The sequence below is a fragment of the Coturnix japonica genome, chromosome 4, assembly GCF_001577835.2.
Source record: "Coturnix japonica isolate 7356 chromosome 4, Coturnix japonica 2.1, whole genome shotgun sequence".
NCBI classification, from domain to species: domain Eukaryota; kingdom Metazoa; phylum Chordata; class Aves; order Galliformes; family Phasianidae; genus Coturnix; species Coturnix japonica.
This window is the reverse complement of record NC_029519.1, coordinates 20,274,778-20,295,536: the sequence shown is the minus strand read 5'-3', so window position 1 is coordinate 20,295,536 and position 20,759 is coordinate 20,274,778. Positions and strand designations below refer to the sequence as shown.

Sequence of the window (20,759 nt, the reverse complement as noted above, 5' to 3'; positions counted from 1 at the left end):
TTTGTAGATGGCTATCTTTATGAGCATACAGCACATGTTGGCAAATGCTTGTCGAGCTGTTGTCAAACTTGAGGTATAGAAGTTATCTTTTTGGTGAGGTACTCGGCTCTGGAGCAGACGCGTTCCATGCTGAAGCAGGGAATTGCCTCAGCTGGTTGAGGGATAGCCCTGTCAGGGAGCAGCTGCCGGGCACCGTCGTCCTCTGCGTGACAAAGGCGTTCTGATGTCACAGAGGTGGTGCCAGGAGCAACGGGCGGGGTCATTCCCTGCGTGTATTAGACCTGCCGCTAGGGGGCGCAGCCACCCAGCAGCGGAGCGAATTGGGAGCGGTGTGGCTGTGCAAACTCCGTGGCTGCTGGTGAAGAGCAGCAGGGATCCCGTCTGCGTGAAGTGTGAGTAGGTGAGTGATCTGCCCAGTATGGTGGTGAAGCTCAGGAAGGAGTATCAGACATTACAATCAGGAGATATGTTGGTGGAGAAACTTTGTTGAACTTGTAAGAAAGATAGTAGGGTGATACCCTACAAACAGTGGTGGATCACCTCCCCTGCCAACATGAAGCAAAGGGAGGTGATTCAAGAGAAGAGGAGGGGTGGAAACAGGTCCCATCCCGACCTACCTTGGTTGCCCAGGTGTCCTTGCATATAATAGGTTTGAGGCTCTGGAACCTGAGATAGGCAAGTGAGGATGCAGTGGCAGGTCTATCCTTGAGGTTGTCTATGGTGAGGTGACTGACTCCATGCTTCCTGTCTCTACCAAGGAAGACAGAGGGTGATTTGCAGCAACTCCCTGCTGAGAGAAATGGAAGTCTCTATATGTCAGCCCAATCCTACCCACACCCACCCTTGTCTTCTACGAAACATCCTGGACTAATTCATCCTTTTTATTGTTATCCTGTATTGATAGTTCAGGCTGGCAACCTTGAAGTTGCTGAGAGAAGCCTGAGGTCTATCAAAAAGGATTGCAGGGGACTGGAGTGGTTATTGGATGGAGTAGGCATACAGGTTGTATTTTTCTCTAACTATTCTATTATATTCTAACTATTCTAACTATTCCCCTGTGTCAGAGAATAATACTGAAAGGAGCAGGAAAACTCACCTCTTAAATACATGGCTGGGAGGCTCATGCAAATGCAAGGATTTTTATGTATTTTATTCTTTGTTTACCGTGGTACAGTTGACTTGAGACCTGGCCTGATAGCTGTGGATAGGACTCACCTGTCTCAAAGGTGGAAATAGGTCCTAGCCCAGCATCTGGCAGGGCCCTCATTGAGAGGGCTTTAAACTAGGTATGAAGGGGAAAGGGGATAAAACTAGGCCTGCCAGGGATGAACCTGGGGCAACAATGATGGGATTGGTGTTGAGGCAAAGGGCTCAGCTGAAGTGCATCTACACCAATGCACATAGCATGGGCAACAGACAGGAGGAGCTGGAGGCCATTGTGTGGCAGGCAACTGTGACTTAGTTGCTGTTACAGAAATGTGGCGGGATTGATCCCATGACTGCAGTGCTGCAATGGATGCCTACAAGCTCTTCAAAATGGGCAGGCATGGAAGGAGGAGTGGTAGCATGGCTATGTTAAAGAGTGTTTTGATGTTGTTGAGCTTAGGGCTGGAAATGATAAGGTTGAGTCTCTATGGGTAAGGATCAGGGGGAGGGCCAACAAGGCTGACATCCTGGTGGGGGTCTGTTATAGACTACCTAACCAGGATGAAGAGATGGATGAGGCATTCTATGAACAGCTGGCAGAAGATGTGCAATTGACAGCCCTTGTTCACATGGGGGACTTCAGCTTCCCTGATATATGTTGGAAACAGTTCAGCACAGAATAAATAATCAAGGAGGTTTCTAAAGTGTATGATGGAAGATTTTCCTGATGTGGCTGGTGAGAGAGACTACCAGGGGAAGTGCTCCTCTGCTTTTCACAGAGAAGGACTGTTGGGAGGTATGAAGGTTGGAACTGTCTTGGACAGTGTGACCATTAAATGGTGGAGTTTCCAATTCATGATAATGTCAGGAGTTGGGGCAGTAAAACTGCTCCCTTGGACTTCTGAAGGGTGGGCTTTGAACCATTCAGGACACTGACAGGGAGGGTCCTTTGGGATTCAGTCCTGAAGGGTAAAGGGGCCCAGGAAGGCTGGCTGTTCCTACTGAAGGAAGTCTTAAAGGCATGGGAACAGACTGTTCCCCCTGTGCCACAAGATGAGCTGACAGGGAAGAAAACTGGTGTGGATGAACAGGGAGCTTTTCCTGAGGCTCTAGGAAAGGTTATGGAGCAGATAATCTTGAAGGAGATCTCATGATATATGTGGGACATCTGGAGGGTCTGGTCTAGCACACATGGATTCATGAAAGGCAGGTCCTGCTTGACCAACTTGATCTACAAATCTTATATGTAGCAGCTGAAGGAGCTGGGATTGGGGTTGTTCAGTCTCTCCCTGAGCATCCTCTTCTCTACAACTATCTGAAGGGAGGTTGTGGTGAGGCAGTAGTCAACCTCTTCTTTTATGTAGTTAGAGATAGGATGAGAGGAAATGGCCACAAGTTGCAGCAAGGAAATTCAAGTTGGATATTAGGAAATAGTTCTCTGAGAGAGTGGTCAAGCACTGGAATGGGCTGCCCAGGGAGATGGTGGAGTTACCAACCCTGGAGGTGTTCAAGAAATGTTTAGATGTTGTTTTGAGGGACATAGTTTATTGGGAAATACTGGTGATAGGTGAGCAGCTGGACTGCATGATCTTAGATGTCTTTTCCAACCTTGGTGATTCTATGATTCCAACAACAAAAGTCATTTGCCATCTTGATTTGATGTTAGAATAAGCATCTGTATTAGTTTCTCACTATTTTCATATGTGTCATACAGACATAATAGTGGCACAAGTTGTGTATTTTTAAAGCAAGGATTTGCAAGTTGGGAAGTTGCAGCTTAGCAAAATATACTGGTTTTCTAATATCAGTCTTTGTGGTGTAATTGACACAATACATGCTGTAAATGAAGATCTCCACGGATTTCAACCTTCTTTCCCCATCATACAATGACTGAATTGTTAGTTTTCAAGAACACTTTAGCAGTATTCTGACAGTTCTAAATGTTCTGTGTTAGAGCAAAAGGTTTCCTTCTGCTCAAGCTCATCTGTTCTGGAAACTGGATTGAGAACAGCACTTTAGGGAAAAAATACCTTAATGATCTCTATGCACTCTAAAAGTCTTTCTCCAGTCCTCACTGGAGATGCTGTAAAAGCTTAGCCAAAAATGTATATATAGCATGAACCCTGTTGAAAATTTTTGAAGTCATAGGTTTCTGCATACAAAAGACAAAATGAAATCATCCAAAATAAGCTGGGCTTACTGAAGCTGTGCTGTTAATTCTACAGACAAAACTGTAGTGCTCCCTATCAGATGAATATATGTTACACTCTGTGTTAATCAGTGCACAGCTAAATTCAGTTAAGAAGGCAACGCATGGGCATGAGAGGAGTTGAGCTGAGGTATTTGAGATGGTCAAATGACTGTAACTCTTACTTTCTGAGATGTAGGCTGTTTTATGAATATGCCATGTGTAGAATTGGTATAATGTGAAGTCATCAGATACAATCACCAAAAGCAGACCGAGACATTTTGTGCAGTTTCTCACATCTTTCTAGATTTTTCTCTTTTGATTACTTGGTTTACATTTAGTAAACAATTCCATGGCATGTTAATCAGTTCAAAAGGAGAAAAATGTCTTTGGTTTTGATTCAGAGATTATATACAAATACATTAAATAACTACAGAGTATATTTATGTTATCAGATGATTATTGTACATACAGATGGATGAGAATTTAAAGGTCTGTTTTCCAGAAGAACTAAGAATCTTGGTTTTTCTTCTTAAAAATTTCCACGAAAACAGGAAAAAAAAAATCTAATCATAAAATTATCTGCTAGAAGATTGTGAAACAAGAAAAACAATGAAAGATGTTTAAGGTGTGTTCACCTAGAATTGGAGTGCTAAAATATTCATTTCAATATTTATATGCAAGGTCTCTTTGTTTGTTATTGAACAGAGACTGCTTACTGACTTCAATTATTTAATGTTTATATTAATAAAAACCGTACAGTGTTCTATGCACATTTCAGCTATTGTCCATAATAATCCTACTGTCACTATACTTGAAATTAAAGCAAATATTATGTTCCACATCTTGTTATCAGCAAAATGGAAACAAATGAAGTCAAAATTTATTATTTTAATTGAAATCCCAGAAGCGTAATCAACAGTTATTGGTAGTTTAGATTTGATTTTCACAGAAACAATAGTAGGGAGTACTATTATGGGGGGGAGGGGTAGGGGAAGGAAAAAAAACAAACCCAAAACAACACCATAATAATACAGTTAAATACTGCAGTAAATAATGCAATTAAGTGCTCACTCCCTAATAATTATTCAGTTCCTTGACAGTCTTTTGCTACTGCCAGGAACAGGGAATATGGAGGGTCACTGCAGCAAACCATCGGTGTCCTTTTTCCCTGAAGTAGTCTGATGCTGTTGCTTTCTTCCTCCTTTATCAGAACACACAAAATTTTGAGGCATTTGTTTGTTATCACAGCCCAATACATTTTTACCTCTTTGTTCTCAAACGTGCAATATGTTTTAGTTACCTTGATACTTTGTTCTATTATCCCCAAAAAGTTTTGTCCAGAGTTGGGTTTCTTCCTCTATTGGTGAGTCATTTGCAGCCTCAGGGTCTCCACTTCCAGCCCTCACTTCTTCTTTTGCCATCCCAGGTACTCCTCCATGCTGTGCTGCTGCTTCTTGTGGCAAAATCTGTGTTCCTTTACATTTTATTCTGTTGAGGTCATAAACCACAGTACAAAGAATAACTGTTAGTTCTGTCTATATAATAACTACGTGAGTAACATACAAAAATAGCTGTATATAAAGAAAGATAAGAATACCTACCTGGTCACTGACAAATTAGTGTTACAGCTAAACCAAGCGACCCAGGTGGGTAATGATAAGCCTCAGGCAAAAGAAATCTGATATCTCTGAGATCTTCCAAACTCAATACAAAATCTGTCCCCTGCTAATACTGATGACAATACTGAACTATAGGGCTATATGTATATATATCTGTTTTGTGAAAGGACAAATCTGAACAATGCTGCTACTGGTCAAATTTTATTTTGATTAGATATCTGCACCTTATTTAATTGTGCAACTGCCTTATTTGTTGTCAGTGGAAATGCTGACACAAACTGAATTATGCATGTTTCTAATCAGTATAAATTATTAAACTTCCAGTCAGTTATGTCAAGAAGGTCCTCTTTATTATAAAAGCAATTCTTTCACACTGTTTTGCAGTTGGCCCATATGGCAGCAATAGGTAGTGCTTGGGGAAAATAAAATTTTCAATGTTATGTCATACTTAATGAATTTTACATAAAACCTTGATGAGGAAATGTTACCTGGACTCAGTCTCTCTTCCTGTTCTTTTTTAAAAAATGTTGTAATTTGCTATTAATATTGCTCATTAGATTGGTCTTGTAACAGCCAGTTCATTAAAGCACATTTGCAGTTTTTCCTGATTATAAGCATCTCAAAAAGGAGGCAAAACTCAGATACCTGGCTTTTTTTATAAAACAGAAAATTTTAAAGTTTTAACATTTAAAAAAATTGGTATGATTTCATAGGAAAGAACTAGGCTTAGAAAAAGCTCATCGATCTTTTCCTAAAGAACTGCTTCTCACTCACTGCTAGGTCTGGTATCAGTCAGATCTTGGCTTTCTAGCCACAGACTGTGGCTAGGACTGTGTTTCTCTTTTTCTGCTTGAGGGGTCCTTATGGACATGCTACTTTTAACTGTTTTTTAGACTGAAGAAGCTTTAGATTCTCATGGGGCACTGCTTGTGCTGATCCCACATTGGTCTCTATTCCTCTATATGGGAGAAGCAGTCTTCCCCAGAGATTCCCTTTAGTCAGTGCTCTTTCACTAGAGGCTTTCAAACTAACAAGTGCTAACAGCTCTAGAACTGTGCTTTAAAACATTCCTTACAAGTTCATTCAAATGCAGTTAGTACTGTGACAGGGCTAGCGTAACCCCACTGACACAAGTAAGGTGTGGGTTGATTCTATAAAGTGCTTAAGGGTCTGCTGAAATATATACAAATTGCAAAAAAAAAGTTTTGACTGCCAAGAACAAGATAAAGGGAACTCCTAACAATTTGCAATACACGCAAATTCAATTTATCACTGATGAAAAGATATCTACACTTTAGGTAGAGTTATGTGGAGGTTTGTTTTTATACATCTAGTTTTGGAGGACAGCATTTAGGTCTTAATTTAGTTATAATACTACAGAGATGGAAAGTAAACAATGGATGTGATGCTTTGATTTTTATTTAGGCATTTAATGTGCTGCGTCATGAAACTTTGTTTGCAAAATCATTTTCAATTGACTTGCCTATGAATGTTTTAATGTTTATTGCAGACCTTTGGAGGTGGGCAGGAGAATTATTATAGCTTGATTAATTAGCTTCTGATTAGACAAATATGATGCTTGAAAATATATTGTAAATATGTATTCAATCAATTTAAAGGAGAAAGAAATCAATTTATTTTTTTTTTGCATTGCAATTTTTTTCTCTTAAGCAACTTAAACTTTTCATTTGTTAATGACAGCATTTATATTCATGTTCATCAATGGTTTATGGGCTGGTTTGGCCCGGTTCTGTGACTAGTGGGGTAGAGGGACCCACAGATCTGCACCCCAGAAAAAAGGAAAAAGATGGAGAGAGAGATGGGCCTAAAGACAAAACAGTGGCAATGATCTGAGGAGAAACAAACTAATTTTCTAAATAAGATATTGGAATGCAAGATAGCACACTATAATATGCTACAATATAATTAGAATTCAAATAAATTAAATGAGAGAGGGTGTCTGAAAGCTGAAGGCCTTACTCTAATGTCATGACAAGATGGCACCTGCAACAGAGATGAGCCAGACAATTGAAAGAGTGTAAGTTCAAGTGACCTATGAATGGCTTTTATCTTTTCCTCTGAGTGGAAATGGTAACAGAACAGTGAACAGTCCTCTGGGGTATGTAGCTGTTCTTCTCTTCTGGGACAGGTTCCTGAAACTAGAGCATTAACTCTTTAACTCCCAGTGCACTACATGATGTTATGATGCGGAACACCAATAACCAAAAATCATAAAACCATGACCATATTTTACCTCCAGTCCTGTGTTTCACAGATTGGCTTTATGAAGTCTTCCTTATACTAATTAAGATTTTATGCAAAATGTTAGTCTTCACAATGTAATAAAGAAAGCAAAGGGTAATTTTTGAATTTGGTAGATGGTAGTAAAGGAAGCTTAAGAGATCCAAACTAACTACTTTGAGAAATTATATAGAAGCTTGCTGAGTGATCAAATTGGTGTGAAAAGGAAATGATGGGAGAAATTTATCACTGACTAAGGTTTAAATACTAGATGAAAAATAAAAGTAACATGGCCTTGCACCTAAGTTTCTTCAAGGGAAATGTGTAGATCTTCATGTCCTCTAACAGAGCTAAGTCATCCATCATGTTCAAAAGGAAAACACAATTGATGTGATTTGCTACATATGGCTAGAAACCATCAGGAATTTGAACAAAGAAATAGATGCTGAGGTAAGCAATACCAGATTTACTCAGGAAAAATTAGTACAATTTATTTCAAACTAAATTCTGCTCCAACAGAAATGCCTATGATTTCATATTACAAACCAGTATGGTTTTGCTCTGATCTTATATGAGTTGCATTTTTAAAATGGATTTGGTATGTATATTTGCTGTTGATTATTCTGAGGTAATTTTCTATTTGTTGTTTTTTTCCTGCAAGTGTGTTTTTTTTTTTTGTTTGATCAGTGTTTTTTGAATTTTAAGTATAACTGCTTGTCTCTTTATAGAAGATATATCACGAACTGTTATGACAGAAAGATTACAGAATGCATTTTTGCAATGCTTAATCATCATTCTCATTCAGACGGTAGAATAAACACGTTTACCATTATGTAGAATAGTAAAGGGGAGTCATATTTAAATGAGCCAAAGAAAACATTATTTTCATCGAGTGTTTGTATTATTCTTTACCAATATGGTCTTAGCGTATAGGATGGCCTGAGTAAGTGATGTTAAAAGGTGAAAGGGTGCTGAGAGGAAACTGTAGAGCTATCCAGAATGATAGGAATCTTAGGCATTGCCTTTAATAAACTGCCTTATCAAATCTTGCTGCTCCTTGACAGAAATCAGTTTGTTTGATCGGCAAATGCATTATGGAATCATGTACAGAAATGTAATACAAGACCAAATATTCAGTTGGACAATCAAGGGATAGCATGACCTGGTGTGAAACAGGAAATATTTCTGCATCTTCTAGTTCCTTTTTTTTCCATCTCTTCTGTTCTTGTGTTTAGTCTTTATGCACAAGTTCTTTACTTTCACCAATATGCTCTCACCGGAAAGCATATTATTACACAAATGAGGAATAGCACTAAGCCAAAAGCTTGAATTCTTTTTTTGATTAATTTTTTGTTTTTTATATATTTTTTGTCTTTTTTTGTTTTTTGGTATGTAGTTCTTTTTAGTTACCAATAGAATGAACAGTCCTTGATTGGCTTCTTTATCATTTGCACTTTTAGTCAAATGTTGTTCCCCTTCAAGTGAGGGGAAAAACAATGGGTAATTTTAAAAAGATCAAGATTGAGGCTGTAGGCATTGATCAAAATTAATTCTATTCTCTTTATACTTTTCCATTCTCTGCGGTTTTTAAAAATACTTTCTTGTTTGCACTAACAAGGACTAGTAGTGAAAAATCCAGTAGTGAAACTGGAAACAGTATCAAGTTTAAGAGCTCTGAGAGACTTTAGTCTTGTGTTTTCTTATGTCAAAGTATCGTGTCAAGTTGGCCATCCTGTCAAGCTGGCACTGGAACTGTTCATTATTATTGTGTATGGAGGTATGAAAAAAATACAATGATAAGTACAATAGGTAAAGTGAGTGTTCAGGAAGTTATTAAGATGGGTGGGTAGTAACAGAATGGTAGCCTCAGTTATGGTTGTTTATGTACACCATAGGAAAGGCTCCTCTACAAGCAATGTCTAGAACCATCAATATACTAACATCCCTAAATGTAGCAATTAGAAGTAAACTCACGTTATATGCCAATATTTGTCTTCAAACACAATGGCAGATATCTTAGGTACTTTAAAGGATGATTAACTGGATCTGAACAACAAAAATAAACTTGTTGGGAAAGAAATAAGAATAAGAATCGAATATTGAAAAAAAAATTCAACTTGAAAAAATTTGCATTTAATTAAGGCTTCACTCATTCATCTTGACACAGACTTCTATGTGAAGATGTGTGCATAGAGTGAGTACATTTGCACATGTATACATATTTAAAAAAATAGTAAAAGCCAGTATTTGTGCTAAAAGCGTTCTGATCTTGATGCTGCTTTTGTGAGTAGGTTTTTAATTCTATTTTTTTTTTTTCTTTCATCATTGCTGTTGTGTTTTTGGCAGTCATATTTAAAGCAGCAAAAAAAAAAAAAAAAAAGGATTCAGGAATATGCTTGGGTGCTTGGGGACCTTTTGTATCAGTGGAAGCATTTGAGATCCTTAAAAAATGCTTTGAATTGGCTTGATGTTGATAATGTATAATCTTTATTGCATACAGAAGCTTGAAAATGAGAACTGCACTGAACCATGGCAGGCTGTGTTTTTATTTTTGGTTCGTTTATCTTAACTGAATGCAAAGACTCTCACAGGACTTGAAAGCTAAAGTACTGATTCAAAAAACTTTAAAAATGTGTAGATGTAGCTGGCTATGCTACCTAGGTTGCCTTTTTCTGTATTATTTTACAATATTCTGTATTAAGTAGAACATAATAGTCTCTTGCTCCTGTGTGTTTTGGTAGTGCAATACTAAGTGTCAAAGAATGACTGTGCCACAGTGAAGCCACTGTTGTGGTTTTGTTTGTGTGTATGTGAGGTGGGAGTGAGCCAAGGGCTTACTTCAGCAATCGTGCTATTAAAGCTGGTGTTGCTATTAATTAGCTGTACCATCCTGTTTGCACTTACTGTCTTATATGCGAAAGTAACATTGGTATACACATTGCTGGACTAGATGTGTATCCATTAAATTAGCTAACACATTTTGTCTAGGCATGATATAAAACTTCAAATATTCATTGTCTATCGTGAAGAGATCAGCAGAGGTTATGAAAAGTAGAAAAATCCATCTCAGCGGGACAGTCTGATATTTTAAGAGATTAATGTTGCAACTCAAATTTATTAACGTGTTTAAAGTTTGGTTTTAAAGACTAGACAAAAGTTGTGGATGGAGATGATGGATGTAGGTGTAGACTAGGACAACACTGTGTTTGTAGGCACTATTTTTCTTTAGTTCCAGCTGGTGGCTTTTTAAACCTCCATTGGCTTCAGCGTGTCAGCTTTACTAAGTAGCTACTCTATAGTATAGCCTAATACCATTCTGTTTGCTTTGTTGAATAAACTCAGTTTATTCTTCTGTTTAATAAACATTTATATATTTTTATTATTGGAACTGTACCCTTCTGTTAAATTTCTTCTCAAGCCATTTCGCATTTTAGAGATTATACTAGTGTTTCCTCTCTTTGTGACACATAATTACCTGTATACCCATCTTTCTCTTTAGGTAGGAGCTCAACTTAGAATTTCATTTCCCAAGTTTAAATGTGGTTTACTGTTTTCTAATTTTCTTTCTGCAATATTTTTTTTCCCCCATGGTATCATAATTCAGCTTCTGTAGCAAGCTTGTGCCTGCTTGAACATAAGTCCATAGCTAAGAAAAGAAAACTAAGGAGGAGCTGTAAGAGGCACTGTTGCAGTATTGCCTCAAAGTTTGCTGAAGATGGACAAGTCCTGAGCAAGGGGTCCACAAGTCCTGAGCAACTTGTGGGAAGAGGCTGCAGCTTGTGAGCACACAAGAGTTGTCAGGAGAAAGAAGGGTAAGGTGAGGAAAGTCTACTGGGCCTCACCTCCCAAAGCTGCATCCTCCATAGAGAATATGTATCATGTGGATGCCACAAAGTTAGAACCTCACTTAAGATGTAATTTATTGCAAGCTTATCATGTCTAAACTTTGACTGCATTGCAGAGGAATTGGTAGCAGAAAACAGTTATTTTTTCCTTTTCTAGGATGTAGATAATGTATAAGAAGCAGTACTTATTTTCAAGTTTCCAAGTAGCACAGTTCTCATCTTTATTCAAAACTGCCTTGAGGCTGAAAAATGCTAACCTAATCATAGTTTTTATCATGGTAGGGATCATTTATGGGCACAAATAATACCATAAAAAGTAAAGCAAAGAAAAACAAATATAGGTCTTTGAGGAGCTAAAATTTGTGATGGAAAATGAAAACACAACATTTAGAGGTGGCACATTTGGATCTGATGAATAACATAATGTTGAAAATTCTGTGCCTTATAAAACAGCAGTGTTGTTTTGTGGTCAACAGCCTTCAACAAAATGAAGAGAAATGAAGGCGCAAACTTAGCATATGTATTCAAGGAACATCAAGTACATGTTTCAGAAGAGTAAAGGACAAAAAAGATTAACATAATACTGTCAGAATAAACTGTTTTGGAAGAAATACACAGAATCTCAATTTATATCCTGCTTTTTACTAATGCAGGACTGGATTAGAAAATGAAAAAAAACCAGAATTTTCCAGTAAAGGAATTCTAAATTATATCTTTCAAATTAGAATGCCTTTGTTTCTTAAGAGGAACAAAGCAAGACTCAGAATGGGTGGAATTGTACTCTTCTGAATATATGAGATTTTTTTTCCTCTGATTTTGAGAGAATTATGATTTCAATGTCTCCCAGATAGACTGCACAATAATCTTGCCTAGATGAGAGGATTTTAAATAGAAATCCTCACTGATGCTACCAAAGCTTTTGCTGTACAGATGGGAACCACTGAATCACCTGGCCATTATACTCTCTTGCACAGGATTTAACAAGATTGAACGGAATTTAAAAATACAGGATAAGAAGCATATAACTGTTTTGATAAAAAGAGATTAACAAGAGAGAAGGTTGACAGAGGCATTCAAAACAGCAGCTTGTAAAGTGTTCTCATAGAATAAGGAATGACTGATCCAACTGGAAAATATCAAGTTAAACTCAGTAAATTAAATGGTGTTTTTACATCTGCAGCTTTAGAGGTGAAACATCCTTAAATTATTAGATGTATAATTATTGTATTATCAGATTAAAACATGATTAAGTATTTTCATAGGGAAAGTAGTTTTGGGGAAAAACAAAAAGACAAAAAACAAAACAAAACACCCCAAACCTGTAGGTATCTAAGAACAGTTCTCCTAGGTAAGGATGTGGAGAAAATTGTTTTTGTGGTTTTTTTTTGTTTGTTTGTTTTTTGTTGGTTTTTTTTGTTTGTTTTTTTATTTAATGATTTCTCTGTTACACAATATCAAATATGCTGAGAAGGACCAGGAAAATATATGATGTTGCTGTAGCCAAGAGTCTGTAAATCTGGTATTTGTAATATCTGATAAAATTTTGTATTAATTTGCATCAACTCTAAAAATTAATTTGCTTAAGGATATTAGCAAATGTAAAGCAAGTTATGTAATCAAAGGATTGGAAGTGTTCTCGTATAAAATTAAATTTTCCAGCTTCTTTTTTGAGTTAGGTCCCAGCTAGCTGTACTAGAAACCAGAAAGATACAAAATGTATCACTCTTAAATAAACTTGACACCACAAAAGGTTCATATTTCATGAAGAATTATTAATAAGCAAAGATTTTGGTCTACTCATAGCTAAAAGATGAGTCTCCACCAGAGAGTTATGATATCACAGGCAAATTTGTGGTTTGAAAAGAACTGTTTCTTATATGAGCAAGATGGGCCTGTTCAGAAAGCTGCATTGTCATCTTAGTGTTGTTAGTTTACTTACTTAACTAGCTTTGTTGACCTCCTGCTCTCCACTCCTTTGAGACTTTCTTTTGTTACCTTTCTCAGACCCTTGCTTTTTCACTGTTGCTACCATAGGGACTAACGTGAGGAAGGAGAGTCTGTTTTCCGTTAATTTGATCTCTGGGTAATACAAAGCAGCAGAACTTAGATCACAGGGACAATACCTCAGCTTGCTTAACTACAAAACACCAGTCTAGCAAACACAACGGAGATGAGCAATTCAAAACAGTACAGCACACAGTGCAGTGATTACATGTACTTCTTCTAGTTGCTCTAGTGTTTTAGTAGTTTGTTTCTCCTCTTTCTAATTTTCCATCTAAAGTAGATGAAAAATAAAACATACTTGCATTCAAGTATTTGGTGGATCCTTGATAACTGCTAGACCTGCCTGACAGTCTTTTCATTAAATCAGTAATACCTTAGAAATATCTGCTATTGTTGAAGAATATGAGTGAGATTAGATTTCTACTTTCTCCCTTTTTTTTTTTTCTTTTTTTTTTTTTTTGTGAAAGAGTGCTGATCAGCTTACACAGGCACTTCATTCTCAATGCAGACTCAAGCCTCCTTAAATGTTTTTGGATATCTCCAGAGTAGTAACACAATGTAACCATGTCATAAGCCATCACTACCAGTAGGGATGTCCACAGTAATGGTCACTGCAGATCAGTTTGAGTGCTGCCTTGCATTTTTCTCTAATAATTTTTGATACTGATTATAGACCAAGTTTTTGTGATGTTCACAGTTTTGATACCTCCTTATGGGTTAATACAATTCTTGTTTTTTAGTAGTTTTAGTAATAATCACTTGATATAAATTCTTTTGGGTTAAGTAAATATCTATTTCAGCATGATTTCTACCATGTGGCTTACTGACCTTAATGGAAATAACTGTAATTGCTTTTAAGAAATCAAATATTCCACTTACTGATGTTCCACTAAAAAATGTTCACTATCCTTTAGAATATATATTTCCAGGAGTGTTCCCATGAATTTACTTTTTAGAAGAAAAAGTGAACAAAAACTCAGTGATGCTGATAACTAGTGTAGTTGGATGGAAGATTTTGCCATGATAACAGCATTTAAAGCTCCTGGAGAAACATAGGATACCGTCTACTTGGAGTTTCATTAACTCAAAACTCTTTATAAAAGGGTTCAAGAAGAACCTGAGGAAGTAAAAGTAGGACAGGTATAACTGACGTTTGTATTGAGAGTGGGGAAAAGAAATAAAATACATGGTTACCAAGTAAAGACTATTCAACTAAAACAATTCTATCCGTGATTGCTCATTGGTATTCTGAAAATGCATTGCTTTCAATATGTGTTGTGTTTATTAAAACTTGATTATATATATATAAATATAAACATTATATATATATAATAATTTATATATATAGTTTGTTACCAGGACACCATCAAAGTCCATAGTGTTTTTATAGGACTGTTTTGAAATAGCTGGGAGAGAAATAGAGCAAAAACTTCCTTAATTCTTCAGTTAGCCACAGCTCACAAAATCAGAGGAATTAGTCATGTTCTGCAAGGAAAGAGTATGCGATTAGATGATTCATTTTAAGTATATATCAAGTTATAAAAAGGAAACAACCTCAGTTTTTCATCTGGAATAAAAAAGGGTTAGGTTTGGATAGGGAATTAAGCCTGAAATTCCCACATTTCTCAAGAGTACTTCTCTCAAGTTTCTGATCTGAATTGCTTAGTGGCATTCTGCAGCCCTACATAAGGCTTTTTCATGCACGCTGCTCACATTCTGAGTCACAAGAGGAAGGGAGGAAAACAACATAGAGTGAATATTCACTGCTTTACAGATTGCTCCACGAGTTAATTTTTTTTCAGTACCTCAGGTTGTGCTTCTACATTTATTATGTATGACACTGCATATGACAGACATATAGTTTCTTCTCTGTTTAGTATTTGATGAAAAATGCACAAAAGATAATGGAAAACTCAGTTTTGAAACCAAAAGCACAGCAGATAATGCTAGCAAGAAGTTTTGAGCTATATTGTCATGGTTTTATGACTTTTCATTATCGGTATTCCACATCATAACATCATGTAGTGTACTGGGATTTAAAGAGTTAATACTCCAGTTCCAGGCAATTCTCCAAAGAACAACCCCTGTATCCCCTTTCTGGAGACACAGATTTGCAAATCCCTCTGACCTGCTAGTCACAGAACCGGGACAAACCAGCCCGTAAGTCATTTGACATATATGAAGCTATACAGAATATGATAAGGTGCTCCAGAATACAGCTAAACATTCATATTGAGGGTTTTCTAATTATTTTACAATTATCTGATCGAAACACTGTTGAAAGAGCTCAAGTAGAACAAGGATGGTTATTAGTCTCGATGCTTAAAATTAGGTACCTAAATCTTGAGTTAGACTCTAAGGAATCTGAAAGCTACCTGCTGTTTGCATTAACATAATGCTAAAGTACAAATGGAGATGCTGAGAATTGGATTTCTACAAATCACCATGTTTCCTTGCTTTTGAGTCCCTCAGAAACAGCAACACAAAAAATAACCTCCATTTTATTCTGAAAACAAACCTTTGCTCTTCACTGAAAATGACAAAGATTTTCCTTCCTGGGCTACATCAGATTCTATCAGGAATATAAGATGATAGTGACTCATAGAAGGAGATGGGATTGGTTGCTGCAGAAGTAACTGCAGATTTGTGCAGACCAAACATCTTGAGCAAGTGGGTTGGTGTCAGACCATACACAAAGCTGTAGTATGTCAGACCAAACATTGATTAGTGTGCAGGCATGCAAAGATAACAAGTGACTCCAGAGGAGGAATAGTATAATTACTAAAATAGGTAAAATTTAACTTTTGCAAAGAGCTTTGCAATAGTATCTGTGTAGCCTACTACAGAAACTGGAAGAATGGCCCTAATCAGATCTTTACATCAGATTTTGTCTGTGTGTCAGTGTGGAATGAGAATGAGCTGCTGTTCTCGCTATACTACGATTTGGAAATTTTTTTAAATTTTTTTTTTTTTTAAAGTTCTTAAAAAAAACAATCAGCAGATAGTTGTAGTTTGTTAAAAATATAAACTAATTAGTTGCACATTAAAATAGCAGTTCCAAGTTAGATATGATTTTATTGATATAATAGGCAGCTAAGAAATGCCTCAGTTTATTTAGCTCTAAGTAGCTATTGTATCAAGAACAGTCTTGCTGGTGCATGTGTCAGTACCTGTCATCAAAGTCCTGGGAGAAATAATTTCATTTCTCAATCTTTTCTTCTTAAGAGACAAGACAGCCAAAATCAGAGGTGATTACTAAGGCTGGAATTTTATTGTGAAAATAATTGTTGATGTTAAGTATGAGACAAAAATGATATCCTTCTCATGAAATGAAATAGTAGTGATTAAATCATCTGACTAACAGGGAACTCTCTCTGGGAAAATCTGGAGAGCACTTTGCTTTCCTTTATCCTACACAGCTGCTCTAATTGCTATATTTGAGTCTATCTCTAATTGTAATGGCCAGGTCTACTAATTAAGTTTACCTGTTTCACAGTAGCTGTGCTGTTTTATGAGTGTACGTAAAGTTCTTTAAAACTGTGGTAGTCAAGAGCACCTTGACTAACTGTGATATTAGTAAGTGAATGACTATCTGTAGTTCCAAGTGCATTGCTAATTCATGTTTTTCTTTGTGACTTTAAAAATAGAAACTGTGGTATTAATTATGATAACCAAACAGATTCTGGCCAATATTTACTTTGACTCTAGTGAGGAGCAGAGAAGAAACAGAACAAAACAAGCTAACAAAAAAAAACAAGAACAATTTTTTTTAGGAAAAATCACCAGCGTAAGTTCAAATGACAGCTAAGTCGCCACTCTTAGGATTTTAGCTGAAGTTTTCTAGTACATGGCAACTTCGGTAGCTACTGTGACTCTAACCCATTATGTAACAGAGAACATAAACAATGTATTCAATGATATATGTTGAAGTTTTCAAGCTTTCTAAAGAACAGGGTTTGAATACATTAAGTAGTTTCAGTCAGCTCTCACTTTGCTGGTTAATACTGCAAAAATATGTATTCAAATAAGAGCAATTGTGGATGAACCATAAAGCTAAGTCTTGTTGCAGATTCTAATTTATTGATACAAAACCAAATATGACAAACTGTTCATGTATACTGTGGATTGAATGCCTTTCTGACTACTTGGAAGTAAGTTAATATGTGTAGGCAATGAAACAGCATGAAGTCATACTTACATAGATGTTATTTTTTTGTTTGAAAGAATCTCATATAATTTCTTGCTAAAACTTCAGCAAAGGAAAACTTGTGGGTAATCATAAGTACAGAAATGTAGAAATCAAGTTAACTGGAAGGTTATGATAGGATTGTTTCAATTTGGAATCTATATGAGAAGCTCAAGAAAGTAATCTGATTAAAAAAGTGAAATTGGAACAAAATGTGGATTTATTGTGCAAAAAGTCTGCTATTTGGAGGTTTCAAAGTATAAAGTCTACTAAAAAGATCAGAGAATCATAGAATTGCTCAGGTTGGAAATGACCTTAAAGATCATCAAGTTCAACCACAAGTCCATCAGCACACCAAGGGCCCTTTCCATCAGGCAGCTTTCCAGTCACTCGTCCCCAAACCTGTAGGGTTGCCTGTGGTTGTTGTGACCAAATTGCAGGGCCCGACACTTGGCCCTGTTGAAACTCATGCCGTTAACCTTGGCCCATCAATCCAGTTTTTCCAGGTCCCTGTGTAGTGCCTTTCTTCCCTCTGACAGATCAACACTCCCTCCCAACTTGGTGTTGTCTGCAAAGTAATTGAGGGTGCACTTAAAGCCCTTGTCAAGCTCATCAATAAAGATGTTGAATCATATGAATCATTTTGATTCAACAACAAAAACAACAACAACAACAAAAAACAGAAACTAACAAAACAAAACTCCTACAATATGGTTTAGTTGCTTTAAAGTGTGTTTAATATTTATGTGATGTGTTAAAGCATTATTATAAGAGCTTTTACTTATATACAAAAACTTTTATAACTGTGAAACTTAATATTTCCATGCTAACAAAACTATACTTTCTAAAGTAAAGGGTGCCTTAATGGAAATATTTTGGTTTCCTTCAACAGTCTAGAAAACTTACAATTGTTCTGATTGTTTTTAACTAGATTACTAGAGGGAAGTAAATACTGGGAACTCTGGAAATATTACTATTGCTGTTGTTATTCTTATGTAAGGGGGAAGTCAAACTGTGCATCATTTGATGGGCTTGATGCTAAGAGGAAGATATTGCTTTAAGTTCTGTTACCAGAATATACCTTGTGAGGGATTTAAATTTCACCAGAGTTATTTCCTTAGTAGGGACAGACCTCATTATGATCAAGTTCAGAGATTACCTGAGATTTACCCTTTGTGTATGTGTGGGTACAAGCCATGTCTATCAAATCAAATTTTTCTGGTGTCACTGGTGATCTTTCTTATGGTATTCTATCTGATTTGAGATTCAAGACATCTAGGACCAGCCTTAACTCCTTAGATGGATTTGCCCATCCTGCAACAATTCTTAAAGCACCACTGTAAGGTGTTAAATGCAAGAAACAGCTAAAGTTCTGCTGGCTGAGTTAGCCCAGATCTGCTGGTTAGGTGGAGAGACTATAGAAGAACAGTATGTATGGTTCTAAAATTTTCTTCCATTTTTTACTCATTTTCACCATTTCTGACATCCCTCAGCCCATATTCAGTTTTTCAGTGTCAAACTGCCTTTGAAGTTCTTTTGACTGTTCTGATTCTTCAGTATGTCCTTAAATTACCCTGCAATTATGAAAGGTATCACAAAACATGATTAATTTCAAGTCTGCTTTGAGAGCTAAATTATAGTGTCATTTTAGATCCATTTCTCTTGGCATGTGCGTGACCTAAAAAAAAAAAACAAAACAAAACAACAAAATAACAAACCACAAATCCAGTTCTAAATAAATGACAGCCACACTGAGGAAAACAGGGAAACAAGATGAGCATTCAAAATAATGCAAATGCTTCTGTCATCTTTTGTAACTGTTTCATTCCTAAACTGAGTTCTTTTTTTCTTCTCCCTTATAAGCATTTTTAAAATTAAGTTTGGTAGGTAAGAATGGAACAATGTTTAGCCTGCTAACAAATACTGCTGTCAAGAAATGCTCATACATTGAGTTCCAACCAAACAAGTGAACAAAATCTGTAAGATAGAATCAGTTGGAAAAAATCAACCACAGCCTATTTCAGCAGGAATTTGACATAATTATTTCAAAGACAGCACAGAGAAGCAGTATAAACTGAAGAATGCTTCATGATGGGTTGTTTTTGTAATGCTATGTAAGAATTCATCTGTGAAAAGTAGGCTGTATAAGTTGATTTGCTGACAATTTACTCTGTGCAGGCTGGTTACTGGTATGTTAAGAATAACTGTTGAATGTAAAATTGTATAGTGAATAATGACAAGTTGTGAGTTGTGTTGTAGTCTTATATGGGGTTTAACTCCAAAGAATTGTTTCAAATGGATAATGAATGAGAGACTTGAAAGGAAGACTTCAAGACTAGTATAAAATTATAAGCAGGTTAGTCATACCTTATGGTGAGGTTTACTGAACAGTTTACTGAACTGTTTTATGATAACTCTCAGCTTTTCAAGTAATACTGTACTATTGAAAATAAATTCTGATTTCAACAGGATAGTATGTCATATGTCATTGGTCTAGAACTAGCATCTGTCTCCAGAAAAGTCATCTACATGGAGCTCGGAGACAATGAATTATAGAAATAAGAATAATTCAACTTAGGAAACAGACATAGATCGTGACAAATGTGTAGAGATGTCAGGATTATTACCACAGAGCTCCATAAGCATAAATTCAGAATTAAAAATAACTAAATAGGTGGGAAAACCAACTTTAAGAATAAATAAGAGTAATCCAAAAACTTCATTATTCTTTAGAAAACCTAATCATTATGAAATGAATTCCTCACTATGATTTCCAGTGATTTTTTTTTTAATGTAAAAGGAGAAATCAGTCTTCTAGATAAATATAATGTGATATGTTTAGTTCAGAACATGTGTAAATACTCAAAATTCAATGATATGGCAAATTATCAAATGTAGAGTATTAGTTCTTTAATTCTCTTAATGAATACTTTCAGCTGTGAAGATTTCAAGATCAGTGCTAAGATGCCTTTCCTATTTGGCTTTTATTGAGCTCTCTGTTTGACATAATGAGGACCACTTGGAAGAGAAAAATGTTAGAATTAATATTCTTTGTTAAATTTGCTAGCAGAAGAACTAGTTCCTTCTTTCTTAGAGTGCAATACTAAGATTCCCCAATAGATGCCCTAAGAGATCACTGAAAAGTACTGAAACTAAGTATCTTCAGCTTGCTCTGAATTTGTTTAAAAGAATCTGTTATTTTCTATGAAATGATATTAGAGATTTCAGAAAAGAAAGAAAGAAAGGAAGAAAGGAAGAAAGGAAGAAAGGAAGAAAGGAAGAAAGGAAGAAAGGAAGAAAGGAAGAAGAAGAAGAGAAGAAAGGAAGAAAGGAAGAAAGGAAGAAAAGGAAGAAAGGGGAAAGAAAGAAAAAAAGAAAGAGAGAAAGAAAGAAAGAAGAAAAGAAAGAAAGAAGAAAGAAAGAAAGAAAGAAAGAAAGAAAGAAAGAAAGAGAAAATAGGAAATCTAAGAGAGCTTCAGTGTTACTCACTCTTTAAATTATACCAGTGACTTCCCCATACCTTGTAC

General features: G+C 36.1%; 1 protein-coding gene across 1 annotated transcript in view; it reads left to right on the top strand.

Annotated features, from left to right (window-relative positions):
- The first annotated feature begins 323 nt into the window (after positions 1–323).
- Positions 324–20,759, top strand: part of FSTL5 (follistatin like 5) — a 243,654-nt gene continuing 223,218 nt past the window's right edge. Inside the window, exon 1 of the mRNA XM_032444360.1 lies at positions 324–400. The gene's annotated coding sequence lies outside the window, so the exon portion shown is untranslated. The remainder of the gene's footprint in view (positions 401–20,759) is intronic.